Raw genomic sequence first — 14,928 nt, forward strand, 5'->3', positions numbered from 1 at the left:
ATTCTAGAATATTTACTTTCTCTTCACAGTATTTCTCAGTTATTATGTATTGTAGGAAAAACTGGCTCCCTGTGGTTATAGTAACCGCATTTTCTCTTTCTGCAATTTTCCCAGACTGGAGAGGGAACATTGTGAGCAGCTGTATTCCTTTTGTCTCTGTTGAGATAGTTTAGTATTGATTCTTAGACATTTTTCAGGGACTTTTCCATGAATATTGGGGAGAATTGCCTGATTTTGTCATCCCACCTTCATTTTAAAGTGTAGATTCTGGGACTGAAGGGCTTACATTTTTTAAATTAAAAATAATTAATAAAATGCAATATCTAACCAACCCCTTCATGTTTTTCTTGAAATGACACAGGATTATTTCATTTCCAAGAAACTTCTGTTAGGCCTATACCTTATGAAGTTTTAATTAATACAAGCTTAATTTACTATCTTAACATGTAACTTTCACTAGTTTATAGAAATATTTAGACTTACACAGCTTTTGGTTTCACCTGAACTTTCCTGGAAAAAATTATTTTAAGTGGTTCACCAGGATTTATTTTTCTTTCATATATAATAAATGCAGTCCTTCAATTGCCCATTAATTTTTTTACAGAGATGATCAAAATGGTTAAAGGTTACTTGTTACAGCTGTGTAACATTAAAAAGAAGAAAGAACTACTAATTACAATAATTAGAGGAGGAAATTGAGGGAAAACAGTGAGATATATTGGGCTTATTGCTGTTTTATTTAAAGATACACTTTAGATGATCTATTAAAGATTATATAATTAAGAGGAATAAGATTTTGTGATCACAGACTTGAGTCAATTTGAACAAAGAAATAGCTATGTTGAAACTGCTGTTCAGTTAATGAGACCAAGGCTGATCCAAACACAATATGAAGAGGAAATATTAAAGTTCCAAACTCAGTCTCCCAGGCTTATTAATTACATGTATAATTATAGAATCTGTACATTTTCCCAAACTCAACCTTACAGTCCCTCTTTACTGAAACACTATTATTCAGAAGTTCTTAAAATTTCTCTATCTGTGATGCCCTTATGGTGTACTTTTTTTCCTCATGACATCCATAGGCCAAAAGAAATCATCATTCTGTTTGTTTAATAGGTAAAAAAAAACACTTAAAACTGTTCATATTCTAAAATATACTAGCGATTTGAAAAACAAATGTGCATAAATTGAAAAAGAATTTTATTTCATTCTTAAAATATTCACTAACCTATTAATGGGTTGTGCGTGCCTATTTCAACCCTTGAATTAGATTGGATGCCACCATCCTAATTCCTCTTCCAAATTGATTTTTGAGTGGCAGTTGCTTTTTAAAAATATATTTTTCTATTATTAATGTATTAAGAGTTTATTTTCAGAGCAGTTTTAGATTTACAGCAAATTTGAGGGAAATACACAGAGATTTTCTATGTATTTCCTGACCCCACACATGCAAAACATTCTATATTATCAACATTCACCGCCATAGCATTTGTTTTAATGATGAATGTATGCTGACAAGTCATCCAAAGTCTGTATTGACATTAAGGTTCACTTGATATTGTATATTCTATACTTTTGGACAAATGCATAATGATATAAATCCATCATTATATAATCATACAGAGAATTTTCACTGCTCTAAAATCCTATGTGATCCAAATGTTCCTCTCTCTCCCCTCCCCCAAGCCCCACCAACCAGTAACTTTTTTATTGTCTCTATAATTTGTATAATCCAAAATTTCATATAGTTAAAAATATACAATATATATATTAAAAAAATTAAATTGCCTTTCACTTGGTAATATGCATTTATGGTTCCTCCATGTCTTTTCATTACTTGATAGCTTATTATTATTATTTTTTTTTTTTTTAGTGCTGAGTAATATTCCATTGTCTGGATGTACCAACCAAGGATATCTTGGTTGCTTCCAAGTTTTGGCAATTATGAGTAAAATAAAACTCCTTTAGACATCCATTTTCAGGTTTTTCTGTTGACAGAAGTTTTAAATTCTTTTGGGTAAATACTAATGAGCATGACTGTCATATCACATGGTAAGAGTAAGTTTAATTTTGTAAGAAACTGCCAAACTGTGGCAGTGGAATTTTGCATTTTTACCAGCAAAGAATGAGAGGTACTGTTGCTCCATATCTTGGCCAGCATTTGGGGCTGTCAGTGCCTAGATATTGGGTGTTCTAATAGGTGTGTAGCAGTATTACATTGTTGTTTTAATTTGCATTTCCCTGATGATCTATGATATGGAGCATCTTTTCATAGGCTTATTTACCATCTGTGTATCTTCTTTGATGAGGAGTCGGTTAAAGTCTTTAACATTTTTAAAATCAGATAGTTTGCTTTCTTATCACTGAATTTTAAGAGTTCTTTGTGTGTTTTGGATAAAAATTCTTCATCAGATGTCTTTTACAAATATTTTCTCCAAACCTGTCTTACCTTCTGATTATTTTAATATTGTCTTTCACAGAGTTTAAGTTTTTAAATTTAATGAAGTCCAGCTTATCAATTCTTTCTTTCATGGATATTGCCTTTGGTATTATATGAAAGAAATCATCACCATATCTAAGGTCATCCATATTTCTCATATTTTCTTTCTAGAAGTTTTATAGTTTTGAGTTTTACTTTTATACCTGTGATCAACTTTGACTTAATTTTTGTGAAGGGTATAAGGTATATGTCTAGATTGATAGTTATATTTTAAACACTAGAAATCTAGCTTGCAAAAATGCATTATTATTCAAAAGAATGTAGCACAATATAATGCTGAAATTGTTAACTTCCTTAAGCTAATATTTTACACATTGTTCAACAGATGTTCAGCATTGCTGAATTTCCTTTCAAAATTTAACATATCCTACAGCATTCTATGAGTTCAGGTGGTATACTGAAGTGTCACAAGATGCATTTTGGGAATTGCGGGTATCTACCATTGATAGAAAAACCAAGGGTCTCAAATGTATAAAAAAAATGTACAGACATTATTAAAGCAAAAATGCTAAGTAGCAGAAGATATTTGAAGTACAACTTATTGGCTGGGAGAAAATATTTGCCAATGTTTTCTCAAAATATTTGATGTTCCTGATGAGGGCTTAATTTCCAAAATATAAAAATAGCTCATACAATTCAATAACAACAACAACAAACCAACCTACTCAAAAAATGGGCAGAAGACCTAAATAGACATTTCTTCAAAGAAGGCATACAGGTGACTGACAGTCACATAAAAAGATGCTCAACACTGCTGATTATTAGAGACCTACAAATCCAAACTTCAATGCAATACCACCTCACATCAGTCAGAATGGCCATCATAAAATGTCTACAAATAATAAATGCTGGAGAAGGTGTGGAGAAAAGGAAACTCTCTTACACTGTTGGTAGCAATATAAGCTGGTGCAGCCACAATGGAAAAGTGGTATGAAACTTCCTCAAAAAGCTAAAAACAGAGTTACTGTATGATCCAGCAATTCCACTCCTGGGCATATATACAGCCAAAAACTATAATTCAAAAGATTCATGAACTCTATGTTTATAGCAGTACTATTCACAATAGCCAAGGCATAGAAACAACTTAAATGTCCATCAATATATGAACAGATAAAGAAGATGTACGTATATACATACATACAATGGAATAGTACTCAGACAAAGTAAAGAATGAAATGTCATTTGCAACAACACAGATGGGCCTGTTATACTAAGGGAAGTAAGTCAGAAAGACAAAGACAAATACCATATGATATCTCTTACACATGGAATCTAAAATATGACCAAAATGAACTTATCGAGGAAACGGGACTCACACATATAGAAAACAGACTTGTGGTTGCCGAAGGAAAGGGGTGGGAGAAGATGAATGGGAGTTTGGGATTGGCAGATGCAAACTATTATATGCAGAATGGATAAACAACAAGGTCTTAATGCATAGCACAAGGGACTATATTCAATATCCTATGATAGACCATAGTGGAAAAGAATATGAAAAATGCCTCTATATTAATTATTAATATGTATAATTGAATCACTTTGATGTACAGAAGAAATTAACACAACATTGTAAATCAACTGAACTTGAATCAAATAAATTTAAAGCAATTCTACAAAGCAATGATAAAAGAAAAATAATTCAACAGGAAAAAAATGAGTAAATGCCATAACTTTGTAATTAAATATTTCCAAAGTATTTTATAGGAGAAATATATGAAAATGCAATTGATTTCTACAGCAATAAGTGAATACAAAATAAAGCTAATAGATACCATCGTATACTCACTGTAGTGACTTAGCAATACATTGAAATCATCAACAATTTCTATTTTTCCAAAAGTACAGAATGATGGAATTTTTATATACTACTTGTAGGAGTGTAAACTAATATATGGACTATGGAAATGAGTTTGGTGATTAGAAATTCATATATTCTCTAAAATGTGACTCCACTCCAAGTATATACTCTAGACACATGCATGCTCAATTATACAGATGTTGCTCACATTGAGAAAAACTGGAAACAAACTGAATCTCTAATAAAATAAGGAATTAAATTGTATATTCATGAAATGACATATTACACAGGAAGGAAATGAACAATATTGAACACAGGAAGGAAATGAACAGGAAGGAAATAAAAAATAAAATGTCGAGTCAAAGCCAGACACATAAAACATAGTATGTGAAGCTACTGATATAAATTTCAAAATTAGACAAAATTAAATGATTTTTCATGGATCGCTGGAGGTAAAGTCAACAAAACGTTACTGATTTCCACAGGTTTCTGAGTAGGGGTATTTTATAGAGAGTAAGATATTGTGGGCTTCCCTCATGGCTCAGAAGGTAAAGAATCTGCCCACAGTGCTGGAGTCCTGGATTTGATCCCTGTGTTGGGAAGATCCCCTGGAGAAGGGAACAGTTACCCACTCCAGTATTCTTGTCTGGAGAATTCCATGGACAGAGGAGCCTGACAGGTTAGTCCATGGGGTCACAAAGAGTCGGACATGACTGAGCCACTTTCACTTTCAAGATGTTGTAAGGAAGAGACAATTGGGAACAATTTAGGAGATTCTAACAATGTTACATATTTTGATCTGGGACATAGATACACAATGTTCACTTTGTAATAACTTGTTTAACTGCAAGTTTTGTTTTACACTATTTTCTATGAATGTATTACATGTCTCAATTTAAAAAAATAAATGGTTAAAAAACAGGAAATACAAAATGAAAATGTTAAGAACTGATTAAAATGGAATTCAGTATCTTTTTTTTTTTTTAAGAATTAGGTGAAAAGTTTAGATAGCAAAAATTAGCATTTAAAATTTTGGGTGGAGAGAGATGATTAGTAGTTGCATTTTCTACATTTCTGCTGTGTTTTTTCTCAAGATGTATCAACAATAAACAAACAAAAAAATCAAAACAGGCCACGTATACTAACAAAGCACACTTACTCTCTAATACCTTCTGCAGTTGTCCCTACTGTATAGTATAATGATGTTTTTACTGGTAGTTTTTACAGGTTTTGCAGGTTGTAGAGTCACATGAGACAAAAGCAAAAGAGTTTTCTGCAGATTAATGGATTGTATTACTATCTAGAGTAGAATGCATAATAGAAAAGGGAAGAATGGCAGGTCTAATCGGTAAAGGCAGAACAAACTTGAGAAGATGCCTGTGGAAATAAATTACATTGCTAAGATCAGGCTGTTTCACCATTACAGAAAAGTTAGAAGAAAAGTTTAATTTTATTTAAAATTCATTTGTTAGGCTACAGAGAGGGAAAATTTATACTTTGCAAGTGAATATGATATAAGATATAAATTTTATAAGTGTTTGTAACCCAATGAAACAAGTATAATCAATTGTTATTACCTAGGCTTTAATTGTCTTCATCATATAATTTTGACTGAGGGGCTAAAATGAGTAAAAAATTAAAAAAATATTTTTAAACAATTTCTGGAATGGGAAACTGGTTTTAGTGTACACTGTGTGTGTGTGTGTGTGTGTGTGTGTGTTCAGCCATATCTGACTCTGTGACCCCATGGACTGTAGCCTGCCAAGATCTTCTGTCCATGGAATTTTCCAGGTCAGAATACTGGAGTGAGTTGCCATTGTCTACTCCAGGGGATCTTCCTGACCCAGGGATCATACCTGTGTCTTTTGCATCTCCTACATTGTCAGGTAGATTCTTTGTTACTGTGCCACCTGTGAAGCCTATTGTATTGCAGACACACCAAAAACACATATTAATAAGATTTTTTATCTTGAAAACAGCCATACAACCTCCACCTTCCAATGTAGAAGAGTCAGGAGTTGTGGGATGGATCCCTGGGTCAGGAAGATCCTATGGGGTAGGAAATGGCAACCTACTCCAGTGCTCTTGCCTGGGAAATTCCACGGACAGAGGAGCCTGGTGGGGTCACAAAGAGTCAAACACTACTGAGTGACTGAACATGCACATACAACCTAAAGCAAAATCTTAAAATGTTTTATATATTGACAATTAAAATATTTAAAATAAAATACAAGTCTTTTTTTTACTTGTGTCATAATCTATTCTAAGACATTTTCTGTAGCACTCCTGCAAAAGTGGCCATGCTCAGAGTAATGTCTTTCCATTAAACTCTCTTAATTCTGGTAGTAGGTTGCACAAGATCAGGGATTCAAGAGCAAATGGACTGGTGAAAAGAAGTTGTGCATAGCTCCGGTCAGCCCATAGGTAACTTTTTTGTTTGTTTTTGAAAATATAAAATAAATTCTTCCTTTTTTTTTTTTATCAAAGGGAGTTTGGCTTTATCCCACCCCCCATCACTCCACTCCACACCCACTTCCCATAAGCTGGATGCCTTGTGCAATGTACAGTATGCAAAATCATACTCGATTACTCTGAAGTTGAGGGACTCCTGGAGTCTGGTATGATGGTATTTTTTTATGATGGTATTTTTTTAAGTCACTGTTAATTTGACAAATTAGGTTAAATCTTATATATAAATATATATATGAATGAAATTGTTTACTTAAAAATACACAATTAAAAAAAAAAACTTCAGGCTAATTAATTTAGTAAAAGTTCAACTAAATATTTTAATGTGAAATAGTGTTTTCAACAATTTCTGTTTATACCAATAGATCAGGCTGCTCTGTTTCCATCTCTCTTAATAAGTTTAGTATCACACTTATGTTGTAGTACAATTTATTTTGCCAGGATTTCCTTTTAATGTGATGAATTCTGTTGCTTGTGATATGACACATTTATTAAAAATGAATACTTTTGCGTGAAGTGAAGTAATGTACATAATGCAAGTTGTGTGTCCTACAGGAAAGCAATACGATCATACCTCAAAGTCCTGTCGAGGACTTTTATTTTCTATTTTAAAAGCTAAAATAGTTTATGGCACCATAAACCACATGTAATAAATACTTTTCATGATGTGACTATGTGAATACTGGGCCCAATAAATATATTATTGTCCTAATACTCACAGCTCATTAGAGAAATGCTGCCAGTTTGTAAACAAATATGCAAGCCATCAAACTTTAAGGCCAAACTTGATCAGCAGAAGAATTTTAATTAAAAATGGCTCAAATCCCAGATCACAGGTATGAAAAAAATAGTATAAAATGTGAGCCTTGAAACAGAAGGAAATTTTATTTCCCTGATTTCTTTAAGCTATTCCATCTACAATGTAATATATTGTGCTTGGCTTCTTGGAAGGAGACTAAAAGCAAGAATGCTTGACTGATTAGGATTGTTCCCATGGAAATAATATATGTCTGTTATTAATTATAACATCAAATGCAAAACAAGAAGAGATTTTTTATTTCTATTTTTGATGCTAGATTATTAAGGTAGGTGAAAATTAAATTTGCTTTTCAGATGACAGCAGAGTCAGATCACTGGTTACTCTCTACTAATTTTCAAAATATTTTAAAAGGTAATATAAAGTACTTAAATGTTAGTTTTTGCAGAATCTTGTTTCTGAGTAAATATACTCCATTGTTCTTTAGAACAATGATGTCTTTCAATTTTTTGACTGAGAACACACACAAAAATATATTTTCCATCATGATGTAGCATATATGTATGAATTACATATGTGTGCATAAGCAAAAGTTCACACACACACACACACACTGAATGCCCTTTATAAGTGTAAAAAGCTTGCATATAATCTGCACTATGCTTTCCTGGAAGCTCAGATGGTAAGAATCTGCCTGCAACACTGCAGTGCAGGAGAGTCAGGTTTGATCTCTGGGTCAGGAAGATCCCCTGGAGAAGGGAATGGCAAACCACTTCAGTATTCTTGCTTGGAGAATTCCACAGACGGAGGAGCCTGGCAGGCTATAGTCCCTGGAGTCACAAAGAGTCATAGATGACAGAGCGAGTAACACATACATGCTATTTTATCTATTCTATAATTTTCATTAATAATACCATTTTATTATTTTTCATTAAGAAAAAATAAATTAAGATCTCAAATCTCTTCAAATTAATGTTACAGTTTAAAAAACATCCCCTTTCTCTTTCCCAGCTGGAACCATGGAGGGTGCAGAAGAGAAGAAAAAGAAGGTTCCTATTGTGCCAGAAACCCTTAAGATAAAGGGAAAAGATTTCAAAGAGATTAAGATCAAGTGCCTTAGAAAGAAATTTGCCTAAAAGATGCTTCGAAAGGCAAGGAGGAAGCTTAACCATGAAAAAGCTAAGCACTTCACAAGGAATACAGGCATATGTGAACTGCATTTGAACTGAAATTTGAATGGCTATAGTGGCAAAATAAGCCTTCAACTTCTATGTACCCATGAAACCCAAATTGGCATTTGCCATCAGGATCAGAGTTATAAATGAGGTGAGCACAAAGTTTCCGAAGGTGTTGCAGCTTCTTTCCCTTTGTCAGATCTTCAATAGCAGCTTTGTGAAGTCCAACAAGGTTTCAATTAACATGCTGAGAATTCTGGAATCATACACTGCATCAGTTCAGTTCACTTCAGTTGCTCCATCCTGTCCGACTCTGTGACCCCATGAATCGCAGCACGCCAGGCCTCCCTGTCCATCACCAACCAACTCCCGGAGTTCACTGAGACTCACATCCATGGAGTCAGTGATGCCATCCAGCCATCTCATCCTCTGTCGTCCCCTTCTCCTCCTGCCCCCAACCCCTCCCAGCATCAGAGTCTTTTCCATGGAGTCAACTCTTCGCATGAGGTGGCCAAAGTACTGGAGTTTCAGCTTTAGCATCATTCCTTCCAAAGAAATCCCAGGGCTCATCTCCTACGAATGGACTGATTGGATCTCCTTGCAGACCAAGGGACTCACAAGAGTCTTCTCCCACACTACAGTTCAAATGCATCAATTCTTCAGCACTCACCTTTCTTCACAGTCCAACTCTCACATCCATACATGACCACAGGAAAAACCATAGCCTTGACTAGACAGCCCTTTGTTGGCAAAGTAATGTCTCCACTTTTGAACATGCTATCTAGGCTGGTCATAACTTTCCTTCCAAGGAGTAAGCATTTTTTAATTTCATGGTTGCAGTCACCACCTGCAGTGATTTTGGAGCCCAGAAAAACAAAGTCTGACACTGTTTCCACTGTTTCCCCATCTATTTCCTATGAAGTGATGGGACCAGATGCCATGATCTTAGTTTTCTGAACGTTGAGCTTTAAACCAACTTTTTCATTCTCCTCTTTCACTTTCATCAAGAGGCTTTTGAGTTCCTCTTCACTTTCTGCCATAAGGGTGGTGTCATCTGAATATCTGAGGTTATTGATATTTCTCCCGGCAATCTTGATTCCAGCTTGTGCTTCTTCCAGCCCAGTATTTCTCATGATGTACTCTGCATAGAAGTTAAATAAGCAGAGTGACAATATACATCCTTGATGTACTCTTCTTCCTATTTGGAACCAGTCTGTTGTTCCATGTCCAGTTCTAACTGTTGCTTCCTGACCTGCATACAAATTTCTCAAGAGGCAGGTCAGGTGGTCTGGATTCCCATCTCTTTCAGAATTTTCCACAGTTTATTGTGATCCACACAGTCAAAGGCTTTGGCATAGTCAAAAAAGCAGAGATAGATGTTTTTCTGGAACTCTCTTGCTTTTTCCATGACCCAGTGGATGTTGGCAATTTCATCTCTGGTTCCTCTGCCTTTTCTGAAACCAGCTTAAACAACTGGAAGTTCACAGTTCACGTATTGCTGAAGCCTGGCTTGGAGAATCTTGAGCATTACTTGACTAGAGTGTGAGATGAGTGCAATTGTGCGATAGTTTGAGCATTCTTTGGCATTGCCTTTCTTTGGGATTGGAATAAAAACTGACCTTTTCCAGTCCTGTGGCCACTGCTGAGTTTTCCAAATGTGCTGGCATATTGAGTGCAGCACTTTCACAGCATCACCTTTCAGGATTTGAAATAACTCAACTGGAATTCCATCACCTCCACTAGCTTTGTTCAGAGTGATGCTTTCTAAGGCCCACTTGACTTCACATTCCAGGATGTCTGGCTCTAGGTCAGTGATCACACCATCGTGATTATCTTGTTCACAAAGATCTTTTTTGTACAGTACTTCTGTATATTCTTGCCACCTCTTCTTAATGTCTTCTGCTTCTCTTAGGTCCGTACCATTTCTGTCCTTTATCGAGCCCAATTTGCATGAAATGTTCCCTTGGTATCTCTAATTTTCTTCAAGAGATCTCTAGTCTTTCCCATTCTGTTGTTTTACTCTATTTCTTTGCACTGATCACTGGGGAAAGCTTTCTTATCTCTCCTTCTATTTTTTGGAACTCTGCATTCAGATGCTTATATCTTTCCTTTTCTCCTTTGCTTTTTGCTTCTCTTCTTTTCACAGCTATTTGTAAGGCCTCCCCAGACAGCCATTTTGCTTTTTTGCATTTCTTTTCCATGGGGATGGTCTTGATCCCTGTCTCCTGTACAATGTCATGAACTCAGTCCATAGTTCATCAGGCAATCTATCTATCAGATCTAGGCCCTTAAATCTATTTCTCACTTCCACTGTATAATCATAAGGGATTTGATTTAGGTCATACCTGAATGCTCTAGTGGTTTTCCCTACTTTCGTAAATTTCAGTCTGAATTTGGCAATAAGGAGTTCATGATCTGAGCCACAGTCAGCTCTTCGTCTTGTTTTTGTTGACTCTATAGAGCTTGTATATAAGAATATATAGCCTTATATACAAGGCTGCAAAGAATATAATCAATCTGATTTCGGTGTTGACCATCTGGTGATGTCCATGTGTAGTCTTCTCTTGTGTTGTTGGAAGAGGGTGTTTGCTATGACTAGTGCATTTTCTTGGCAAAACTCTATTAGTTTTAGCCTTGCTTCATTCCATATTCCAAGGCCAAATTTGCCTGTTACTCCAGGTGTTTCTTGACTTCCTACTTTTGCATTCCAGTCCCCTATAATGAAAAGGACATCTTTTTTGGGTGTTAATTCTAATAGGTCTTAGGGGAACCCAAATCCAAAGTCTGTAAATGAATTGATCTACAGCATGGTTATGGCAAAATCAACAAGAAGCAAATTGCCTTAATGGATAATGTGTTGATTTCTCAACCTCTTGGCAAATATAACCTCATCCATATTGAGTATCTGGTCCATAACATCTGTCCTGTTGGAAAATGTTTCAAAGAAGCAAACAGCTCCCTGCGGCCCTTTAATTGTCTTCTCCATGAGGCAGAATGAAGAAAAAGACCACCTGTCTTGTAGAAGGTGGAGATGTTGGCAACCAGAAATACCAGATCAACAGGCTTATTAGAAGGATGAAGGACGCTATCTACCATAATTATTTTTGCAACCTGGTCAGTTAATAAATACTGATTGTTTTCAAATTGAGAAAAAAAGAAAAGAAAAACATTCCTTTTGACAAACCTAAATTTGTGCTGTTTAGTTTAATGCTTCAGAGCATGTGCCTTCCATAGCAAGGAACACTCAATAAACACTAATGAATGAATGAATGGATGATGCTTAACATTTCTCTGTTGTATTCACAATCTAGCCCTACCTTTCTGAGAAAACATTTCCATACTTTACTGGGAATTGGGGTATTTTCCAAACTCCCAAGGATTCATTTATATCCACTCTCTTGAGTTACTTCTACAGGGAGTTGTTGCAGTTAAGTGTTCATTCGATTACTTTCTTCTTCTTCTTCTTATTTTTTTTTAAGAAAGGGCACACTTTAAGGCTGAAGCAGGGAAAGACAGAACTGTATTTTAATTCTAACTCTACTGTGTATTATTTGTTAATTTCTGAGACTGCTTTCTTATTTACAAATCTATACTAACAATTGATATCCATATTTGTTATACAGATTAAATTTTAGGATGAAGACAAAGCACTAACTTTCAAAAAAGTCAATAAATGTTAAATAATGTTGATGCTAATGGCTGTCTTGCAATATACAGCACTTCTACAAATAATTTTGTTGGTGTTCTGTTGGCCTTCTTGCTTTATCACATCTTTCTTCCTTTAATTTTAGTCTTATAAACTGAAGCAATTTAACCAACTGCCATGAACCCATTGACATGACTCCTGTTCTTTGATTTAAACAATTTATAATCATAATCCTAACTTCATCATGTCAGGAAAACATTGATAATAATGCTAATTAAAATAATGATAGATTGCATGGAATTTTCTATAAAGTCGCACATGTATAACTCTATTAGACACATACAAAAATAAGTCATCTTTGAGGGGGAATACCAAAGGGAATTATAGGATCAGTATGTTACACTCATTCAACAATTATTTCCCATGCTTCAAAAAGCAGAAACTCTGTATCTGGCAACTTTCCATAAACAAAAAATATGTATCTAGCAAAAATAAAGGAACAAGGGTATTCCATTAATATTTTCTCAAATACAAACCTGACATGGAAGTACTGCATCTTACAAATCCTGTACTATGTTCTCATTTTTTATTTCTGCACTTGAGAGATGTCAGCCTTCTGATTCTTACTACGACAGAGTAGCTTATTTCAGACCAAACAGTCCATATGAATAATGATTAAGAATTTAAAAACAAAAATATTTAAAGACAGTAGAGAGTGACCAGAACAGCTAGGCTTTGTGCCAAAATCACAAAGAGGAAAATAATGCATTGAAAGAATCAGATTTTTTGCTACTTCTTCCACTTGGGGCATTGACTGGTTCTTTGTTCAGGCTTTTTATACTCATCATAATTATTTAGAGATTAATCTATTTTGCTCTATGTGGTTGTTACTTTTTTTTTTTTTTAATCACTTGGTAGTATTCTGTTGGAAAAGGCAATGGCAACCCACTCCAGTACTCTTGGCTGGCGAATCCCATGGACAGAGGAGCCTGGTAGGCTGCAGTCCATGGGGTCGCTAGGAGTTGGACACGACTGAATGACTTCACTTTCACTTTTCACTTTCATGCATTGGAGAAGGAAATGGCAACCCACTTCAGTATTCTTGCCTGGAGGATCCCAGGGACGGGGGAGCCTGGTGGGCTGTCATCCATGGGTACACACAGAGTCGGACACACAGAGCAACGGAGCAGCAGCAGCAATATTCTGTTGCTTAGACAATATCAGCTGGTTTATCTATTCATCTGCTGATGACATTTGTTCTTTTTCCAGTATTTGGCTATTATATTATATTTGGCTATTTTGGTTAATCTCCCCAATGGAAAGTGATAGATGCTCAGTCGTGTCCAAATCTTTGTGACCCCATGGACTGTAGCTTGCCAGGCTCCTCTGTCCATGGGATTTTCCAGACAATAACACTGGAGTGAGCAACCATTCCCTTCTCCAGGGGATCCTCCCAAACCAGGGATCAAACCTGGGTCTCCTACATTGCAGGCAGATTCTGAGCCAACAATGAAACCCACTATATTATATTGTTATAGTTGCTTTAAACATTTGGGGAAAGTCTTTCTTTTAAGAAATTGTCCATTTCATATAAATTGTTGGATTATGGACAAAATGTTGTTCATAATTATAACAGACAGTCTTATGGCATCTATAATTCTTACCTCCTAATGTTCTTGCCCTGTATAATCCCCTCCCTTGCTGCATGGACAAGACCTGTGACTTTCTTCTAGCCGGTAGCACAAGGCAAAATTTTTTGCAGAAAGAATTGTGCAAGCTGTAAAATTTCCCTCATAAATCTGAGGCAGAGTATTTCTTTTATGCAGGAAAATGAGGCAATCATAGGTTCACCTCATTTGTTTCCCATCTCCCAAGGATCACTTTTTTAATATCCACTGTCATGAAAACCCTTTTTCCTCCCTAGATTTTTCATTTTTTTTTCCCTGTGGAAGGATAAATCTGGCCCCTGTTCCTCCAGCTTGGTCAGAAATGGAAGTCCCCTTATATGTTTTGAAATATAAATTTTTGAGAGAATTATGTCTGCCTCTGAATCTTGTTCATAGAATTTAATTATGGTTTCTCGAAGTAAAACTATAAAGTAGTGCCATTGCATATCATAAACATTTATAATTAACAATTCAAGTTTTCATTTTCATATTAGTTAAAAATTTAAACTTATACTAAAAAATTAATGATTGTATTGCTCCTGTTGTTCAGTTCCTCAGTCACGTCCACCTCTTTGAGACCCCATGGACTGCAACACAGCAGGTTTTCCTGTCCTTTACTATCTCCTGAAGTTTGCTGGAACTCATGTCCATTGTTTTTTCTACCTTCTTTTACCAGTCTGATACCTTTATTTATTCATTTTCTCAGATGCTTCTATTTTAATATCCTCTTAAAGTCTGTGATAGGTGTTGGATGTCTCTGTCTCCTGTCCTCTGTTGATGATGCTGATCAGTACATAGGGGCCACAGAGGGAAAAATTCTCATAATACACTGTACATTTCAAAGACTGAAGACACAACCAAACTTAAGGACTGCTTTGGGAATGTTATTCACTGATTTCAGAACCTGAAATAA

The 14,928-nt window shown here is 35.3% G+C and overlaps 1 pseudogene; it reads left to right on the forward strand.

Annotated features, from left to right (window-relative positions):
* The first annotated feature begins 8,527 nt into the window (after positions 1-8,527).
* LOC112445904 (large ribosomal subunit protein uL30-like) lies at positions 8,528-11,953 on the forward strand (annotated as a pseudogene).
* The last annotated feature ends 2,975 nt before the right edge of the window (positions 11,954-14,928 follow it).

The sequence above is a fragment of the Bos taurus genome, chromosome 3 (assembly GCF_002263795.3).
Source record: "Bos taurus isolate L1 Dominette 01449 registration number 42190680 breed Hereford chromosome 3, ARS-UCD2.0, whole genome shotgun sequence".
Classification (NCBI taxonomy): domain Eukaryota; kingdom Metazoa; phylum Chordata; class Mammalia; order Artiodactyla; family Bovidae; genus Bos; species Bos taurus.